The sequence below is a fragment of the Anabas testudineus genome, chromosome 16, assembly GCF_900324465.2.
Source record: "Anabas testudineus chromosome 16, fAnaTes1.2, whole genome shotgun sequence".
NCBI lineage: Eukaryota > Metazoa > Chordata > Actinopteri > Anabantiformes > Anabantidae > Anabas > Anabas testudineus.
In genome coordinates, this window is record NC_046625.1 from 23,672,406 (window position 1) to 23,681,478 (window position 9,073).

Genomic DNA, 9,073 nt, shown 5'->3' on the forward strand with positions numbered 1-9,073 from the left:
GCATCCTCCTCTCAGCTACAACATGTAGAGGGTCCAGGTCCACCCCCAGAACGGAGCCAGTCTGTCACCTTCATGTTACTGCCCCAGCAGACAACTACTACTACTACTGTTAATGTTATTGCTGCTATTAACGACTTCTATAACATATTTCTGCTCCACCCGTAACCTCTTTTATTATTAAAACAAGTACTTTTAACATAAGTCTCTGGATGTTGTAGGGCTGTCTTGGTTGACACGCCTTTGCAGCATCGCGTGGAGATCAGGGACAGTACCTCTGGACTGGCAGACCGGGGTGGTGGTTCCTCTTTTTAAAAAGGGGGACCGGAGGGTGTGTTCCAACTATAGGTGGATCACACTCCTCAGCCTCCCTGGGAAAGTATATGCCAGAGTGCTGGAGAAGAGAATTAGGCCGCTAGTCGAACCTCGGATCCAGGAGGAACAATGCGGTTTTCGTCCTGGCCGTGGATCACTGGACCAGCTCCATACTTTTGCCAGGGTGCTCGAGGGTTCGTGGGAGTTCGCCCATCCAGTCTAGATGTGTTTTGTGGACTTGGAGAAGGCGTTTGACCGTGTCCCTCGTGGCATCCTGTGCGAGGTACTTCGGGCCCTTTGTTAAGGGCCGTTCGGTCCTTGTATGACTGGGGTAGGAGCTTGGTTCGCATTGCCGGCAGTAAGTCAGACTTGTTCCCTCCGCAGAGTGGCTGGGCGCACCCTTAGAGATAGGGTGAGGAGCTCAGTCACCCGGGAGGAGCTCGGAGTAGAGCCGCTGCTCCTCTGCATCGAGAGGGGCCAGTTGAGGTGGCTTGGGCATCTGTTTCGGATGCCCCCGGGACGCCTCGTAGGGGATGTTTTCCGGTCCTGTCCCACCTGGAGGAGGCCCCGGGGAAGACCCAGGACACGTTGGAGAGACTATGTCTTTCGGCTGGCTTGGGAGCACCTCGGTGTTCCCCCGGAAGAACTGGAGGAGGTGTCTAGGGTGAGGGAAGTCTGGGCATCTCTGCTTAAGCTGCTCCCCCCGCGATCCGGCCCCGGATAAGCGGTGGAAAATGGATGGATGGATTGATGGATAATTTGTAATTAAACACACGAGGTGCCTCTACTTTGAGATAAGACTTCAACATGTCAGTGAAGGCTGAGTAGGATGCTGTGGCATCCCGAGCAATGTTCCACACCAGAGAAGCTGCTATCTCGTGAGAGGAGTCAGGACAACAGTTTTAAGTTAGATTCTGATTGACTCATTGTGCTGTTTTAGTAATTTCAACCTTGGTCCATTAGCATTTTTTTACACTTATTCTACAGCGCAACACCTTGCTCATTACTACTTGCAGCATTTGTGTTTGAGTGAGATATTATGGTGATACACTGCACGTCACTGTTACAGCAAGCACACAATAGAGGATATGTTTGTTCAATGAGACAATTTCTACAGAATCACCTTTCTCTCTATGGGCGTGGATGGCTGAGCTGCTCCACATCTATTTTCAATTCAATTTAATTCTGTTTTATTTATACAGTATCAAATCATAACAAACGTAATCTCAATACACTTTACAGTGTAAGGTTTAAGACTTTACACAAGATAACTGTTAACAGAATTATATAGAAAAGTCAACTTCCATTTGAGCAAGCATTAGACAACACTGGAGAGGGAAAACTCCCTTTAGGAACAGTACCTGCTCCGAAGCTGAGGATACCTGCAGAAAAGTACAGAGAGAGGAAGACAGAGAGAAGGAAACACAACTATGGTAAAGAGAGGACACAAATTTAATGACATGCAATTGTGGCATTTGAATGGACAGAGGAGAGAAGAGGAGAGGAAAAGAGTCAACAGAGGTCTCCCAGCACACTAATCTATAGCAGCATAACTAAGATACGGATATGAGTAATCTGAGCCCCCTACTGGGGGTCACAAGGCAAGACAAGGCTTACCACTACATTATCTAGCTGCAGATTGGATATTGGTCTATAATTGGCCAAAACCCAGTCCAGAGTAGGCTTTTTGAGTAGAGGTTTGACTACAGCAACCTTAAAAGCCTGTGGTACATAGCCTGATAATAAAGATAGATTGATCTGGTCTAATATAGACATGCTGATCAAAGGTAAAACATCTTTGAACAGTCTAGACAGGATGAGGTCTAGAATACATTTTGATAGTTTAGATGAAACAATCATTGAAATTAACTCAGCATGATCTACAGGATAGAAGCAGTCTAAGTACAAGTGAAGTCTTTCAAATTAATCTAGAGCATTTTTTTCTCTAATAGTTCTGATTTTATTAGTAAAGTGAAGTCATTGCTGATGAGAGTTAAGAGCTCAACAGAGGTATGACTCTCTACGGAGGGCTTTTATCCAGGCTAGGCAAGTTAAATTAGTGGAACGCCACCTTTCCAGCTTATGGGATGTCTGCTTTAAGCTACAGATTTATGAATTGTACCATGGATTCACTAACGTAATAGACATCTGATTCACTACCTTCTTTTTCAAGGGAGCAATAGTATTGAGTATTATCAACAAGATAATCAACTTGTACTGGAGTAAAGTTAGGATGACTGCCCTCCTCTCTGTTGGTACATGACTCTGAATTATAAGATGGAATTTGTTTGTTTTTTTTATTTGTCTACAGTGTTTTCAGATCAAATCTACTGCAGTGAAATTTTTTCTTAGGATAAATTAGGTTCAGAATAGTAAATTCAAATGTTATTAAAATAACATTCAAAAAGATGAAATGATCAATTTCAACACCATATGTCAAAACAAGACCAAGAGTGTGATTAAAACTATGAGTGGGTTTATTTTGTCTAGCAATGATTTAAATGCAGTATTGAGACAGTTATCATCTACATCTACGAGAATATTAAAGTCACCCAATAACACAAATGACTTTATCTAGAGTAATCATGTTCATCCTGCTGCAGCCAGGTTTCAGTAAGACAGAATAAGTCTATTTGATGGTAACTTATCAAATTATTCACTAACAAGGATTTAGACCAGAGAGATCTGATATTTAACAGTCCACATTTGATTTTTTCCTTTTTATTTTATTCTGTGAAATGAGTTGTCTTAATTTTGATTATTTTTTATCTTATCTGTTTTTCCCTCTTTGCCTTTTGCATTCTTATGGTTTTCCCAACACCATTTAGTCAACACTGTTCCTTTGCTCAGCTTTTTTTTTTTCATACATCAATTTAGAAATATCTTCAACCATCTCTAGATTTTACCCTTTGAGGAGAGCCAGGACAGAGACACAAGCTTAAATAAGTTATTAGGGTGGGTTACCATTACCACATCACTCTCTCTCTCAAACACACACACTGACACCCCCATGCCTTTCTATCAGAAGGAGGGGGTGTAGCACAAGGTTTCCCTAGAGAGGATGCTTATGTTTTTCTTGAGGTAGATAGATTTCAAGAGGCAGAGTCAAACAATTAAGAATAATGGGAATGAAATCATGATACAACAAGAGTGAGAGCCTTAAATTGAAATATGACTTCCATTACTAATGGGTGCGGAAAAATAATCGGACTGTTAGAGGTCTAAGTATCAATATTAAAATAAACATAGAATTTAGGTCTGCCTGCTATAAATATTTCACCTTATTTAAAGCACCTGTAGATGAGTATGACCTGAATATTTTACTGCAGCTATAGAATACAGCCTGGCTTAGTTTTATATCTTGAATTTGCAGTTAATACAGCAGTTTTGTCTGTAGACCATTATAAGGAAATAAAAAGGTGAGAAATCATACTAGTAATTACAGCACTGGGAAGCTATGTTATTGCCTGTTATTTTTCAATAATTAAACCATCTGTTAGACTGAAAAATAAATGTAATTGAGAAGAAGGGTGCCTCTGTGGTATTTTGCCTTAATGTAATAGTAAAGACGTGCACATTCTCTATGGGTCTCTATACTCCTGAGTGTGCTACTACAACAAAGGTTATACCGGTTAGCAAAATATCTTTAACCTATTTGAAATTGCATGTGTTCACATTTCATTTAAGCCCATTTGTTACCCATGCTAGAAGCAGGGATAACAGTAGTTGGTCAATTATTCCAACACTGAGACAAAATAAAATATTTTACCTGCAATTGCACATATTGCCATTAACGTGATTGCAGACATTACTCTAATCACCAGCAGGTCAGGCTGGTTAAATTTATCCAATTAAATACCTGGCTGGATGCCCCTTAGTGAGACTACACAGACCTGCCTGTGTGTGTGTGTGTGTGTGTGTACTATATTTGAAAATCTAAGAAATCAGCATTTTCCCCTTAGCGCCTAACATCCTGTGTAGCATTAGTTGAATTAAATAATGGTCCATTTACAGTAAGGTATTACATTAAGGTTACATTAAGGGGAGCTTCATGACTTGTCTAAATTGTGCTGTTATTGTTCTAAATCTGTGACTTTATGTCAGATTTATATTTAAATCCAATTCAATTCAGTTTTATTTGTATAGCGCCAATTTATAACAGAAGTTATCTCAAGGCACTTTACAGTGTAAGGTTTAAGACCTTACAGAAAATATTTATACAAAAAATTATAGAGAAAACCCAACAATCCCATTTGAGCTTTAGCTTTAGGCAACAGTGGAGAGGAAAAACTCCCTTTAGAGGAACAAACCTCCAGCAGAACCAGGCTCATAGCGGGCGGCCATCTGCCTTGACCGGTTGAGGTGAGTGAAAAGAGAAGAGAGAAAAGAACAGCAGGCAATAAAGACAACAACAAGCAGCAAGAACATTGGGCAGGTGAACTGGATTCTGGAGATGTACAGCTCCAGGCCGAGGATACCTGCAGAAAAGTACAGAGAGAGGGAGACAGAGAGGAGGAAACGCAACTACAGGAGAGAGAAGACACATCATTAATAAAGTTAATGATGTGCAATGGTGGCATTTGCATATGCATCAGCATAACTAAGAGATGGTTCAGAGTCACCTGATCCATCTCTAACTATAAGCTTTATAAAAAAGGAAAGTTTTAAGTCTAGTCTTAAATGTGGAGAGGGTGTCTGCCTCCCGAACCTGAACTGGGAGCTGGTTCCACAGCAGAGGGGCTTGGTAGCTAAAGACTCTGCCTCCCATTCTACATTTGGAAACTCTAGGAACCACAAGTAAACATGCAGCCTGAGAACGTAGAGTTCTGCTTGGGAGATATGGAACCAAGAGGTCTTTAAGATAAGATGGAGCCTGATTATTAAGGGATTTATAAGTGAGGAGAAGAATTTTTAAATTCAATTCTGGATTTTACAGGGAGCCAATGGAGAGAAGCTAACGTAGGAGAAATATGATCTCTCTTGCTAATTCCAGTCAGAACTCTGGCTGCAGCATTTTGGATTAACTGGAGGCTTTTATATGAGTTATTGGGACAAACTATTAATAATGAATTACAATAGTCCAGTCTGGAAGTAACAAATGCATGGACTAGTTTTTCAGCTTCACTTTGGGACAGGATGCTCCTAATTTTAACAATGTTTCTCAGGTGAAAAAAGGCAGTTCTAGAGATTCCTTTGATGTATGAAGTGAAGGAGATATCCTGATCAAAGATAACTCCGAGATTTCTTACAGTATTACTTGAGGCCAATACTAAGTCATCAATGGTGAGAACGTATTTAGACATAGTGTCTCTGAGATTTTTAGGCCCAAACAGTATAACCTCTGTCTTGTCTGGATTTAGGAGAAGGAAATTGGAGGACATCCATGTCTTTATGTCTTTTAAGCATTCCTGAAGTTTGACTAATTGATTAGTTTCTCCTGGTTTCATAGATAAGTATAGCTGGGTATCATCTGCATAACAATGGAAATGTATAGAGTGTTTCCTAATAATATTGCCTAAAGGGGACATATATAAAGTGAAAAGAATCGGTCCAAGCACAGATCCCTGTGGAACTCCATAGCTGACTTTGCTGTGCATGGAAGACTCATCATTAACATGTACAAACTGAAATCTCTCTGATAGATACGATTTAAACTACTGTACTGCTGTTCCTTTGATCCCAATGACATGTTCCAGTCTGTGTAATAAAATGTTGTGATCTATAGTGTCGAATGCAGCACTAAGATCTAACAAGATGAGTATAGAGAGTAGACCATTGTCTGATGCTAATAGAAGATCATTAGTGACCTTTACCAGTGCTGTTTCTGTACTATGATGTACTCTAAATCCCGACTGGAAATCTTCATACAAGTTATTACTGCACAGGTGGTCGTACAAGAAACTATCTTTTCAAGGATTTTAGAGATAAAGGGCAGATTGGATATTGGTCTATAATTCGCTAAGACCCCTGAGTCCAGAGTAGGTTTTTTGAGCAGGGGCTTGACTACAGCAACCTTAAAAGCCTGTGGTACGTAGCCTATTTGTAATATGGACGTGCTGATCAAAGGTAAGACATCCTTGAGGAGTCTAGTTGGGATGGGGTCTAAGAGACATGTTGATGGTTTAGAGGAATTAATTACTGAAATTAATTCAGAATGATCTACAGGGAGGAAGCAGTCTACGTACGAGCATGGTCTTGCAGATGAATCTAGAGTTGTTGTACAGTCCATGCTGTATACAGGGAGGATCTGATCAATTTCTTCTCTAATAGTTGTGATTTTATTTGTAAAAAAATTCATAAAATCATTGCTGCTGAGAGTTGAGGGAATACTAGGCTCAACAGAGCTATGACTCTTTGTCAGCCTGGCTACAGTGCTGAAAAGAAATCTGGGGTTGTTATTATTTGCCTCTATTAATGAGGAGTAATATGAGGTTCTAGCTTTACGGAGGGCTTTTTTATATATTATTATCTTTCCAGGCTAGGCAATATTCATCTAAATTGGTGGAGCGCCACCTCCTTTCCAGCTTACGTGATTTCTGCTTTAAGCTACGGATTTGTGAATTGTACCATGGAGTTAACTTCCTCTGACTCACTAGTTTCTTTTTCAGAGGAGCAACAGTATTAAGTATTGTTCCAAGTGAAACACCAGTACTATTAACAAGATAGTCCACTTGTGCTGGAGTAACATTGAAATAACTGCCTTCCTCTGTGTTGGTACATGGCTCTAAAATAAAAGATGGAATCAGTTCCTTAAATTTGTCAACAGCATTTTCACATAAACATCTACTGTAGAGAATCTTATCTGTAGGTTTAAGTAAGATTGGTAGTGTAAATTAAAACATTATTAAGAAATGGTCAGATAAAAGAGGGTTTTGGGGAAAAACTATTAACTGATCAACTTCCACACCGTATGTCAGAATAAGATCAAGGGTGTGGTTAAAACAGTGAGTGGAACAGACCTTGAATAAAAAAACGTACTGGTCTCCAAACTGTGAATCCTTGCGTCTTTTTATGTAGAGCTTGTAACCTTGATTTTTACAGCTCACAAATCAGATGTCTTGACAACTAAATCCGATTAGATAGATTTCTATTATTGTAAATTTGGCACACACACAAAATGATTTTAAAGACTTTAGTAAACACAGTAGATACCACACGTTACAACACTTCAAGATGTCACTTCTTCAAATAGGATCACAGTTCTAAATGTAAAATCTGCTAAATCCTATCAGGATGAATATATCCTGCGAACAAATATGAGTATATAATGCTGAATACAGTACTTTACTGAAATGAAACTTGCATCAATAACATCCTGCTTTGGCAGTGTTAGTGTTTAGTAGCTTAAAGGAAACTGTGAAGTCAGCGGCGGACGGGCTGCCAGGCTGCCAGGCTAAAGACACAAGAGTGAGCAGCATCAGCTGTGCCAGCCTAGTTGGCAGCTCTTGAGGCAACAATAGGCAGGACTGTGAGACCAAACCACACAAGCCAGGGTAATTTCATGTTATTTTCATTAGTCATACCACTCAGGACAATGGCCTTGTTCCTTTAAAGCAACAGGCTAGGTAGAAAACCAATTTAGTTTATTGCCACTTTATCAAGAAACAAATCAGAATCTGGTTACTAGTTAAATAAAAAAAATCAAGTCATCTGCATATGCTGTTAATTTATGCTTCTTCTTTCCAAAGATCATCCCTTGTATATTTGCACACCCATGTACAAATGCATCAAGCATGTTAACATCCATCCAAATGGAACTTAATGAGCTTCATTGAAAATGTGGTAAAAACAGAAGAGGAGAGATTTAACACAGTGGAGGCAAGCACAATTTTGTGGTTGAAGGAATAAAAAAAAAAAAGCAAGGGAGGAAGAAGGCAAAACACTGAATTTAAGAGAGATGAAGTAGGGATAAAAAGAAGATCACACATTTGAACCATTTCTCATTGCAGCCATTTATTCAGTGATGAAAGAGGTGTCATAAATGTCACGAATCCACGAAGCACCAATATGACAGGAATTTTAATTCAGAGCTGGCAGGGCATAAAACAGCTTCGAGTGCTATCATCCAGAAGAATGTTTTGTAACATAGTTTTAGGAATGTGTCACTCTGCTGCCTTCCTAATGTCCTCTTTCGTCTTTAATGTTTTACTTCTGGACACTGCTGTGTAGTGTGCAATATTATATATATAATATATATAGTTTCTTTATAATATAAAGAATTGGGTGTAGAAGCAATCTACTGACTTTGATTTTTTATCAAGTAAAAGCTGAATTCTTATCTCATAAAAACAGAACAAATCAATCACTTCATCTGCTTCCAGCTCTCTGTGAATCATTCCAACACAAAATAGACTGATCTCTCTTCTAAAGTTAATTTATTTCAGATTTCCGTTCTCTGAGAAAACGTTTGGGGTGATGTTAATGTAGAGAGCACAGATGAACAACTGAATGAAAACCATCTATATGTTTGGAGCGACTTCCCACATAATCACACAGAGAGTCTGGATACTTTGAGCTTTATGTCAGTCCAACGAGGACAACACACTATCACACCTGAAGGTTTATGTTTGAGTCTGTTTCTACAGCAGCACCATACTGTTCTCTGTGTGCAGATGGTAATGTTTTAATGACTCTGCTGTAGTCTGTAGTAATGGATCTGCTACAAAATCTAGAGCTGCTTTGTAACATATACCTAGGTACTACTAAAAAGGCACCTATGGGAAGGGTTCTTCAGTTAAGTAGTTTAACTACTAGTTCAATA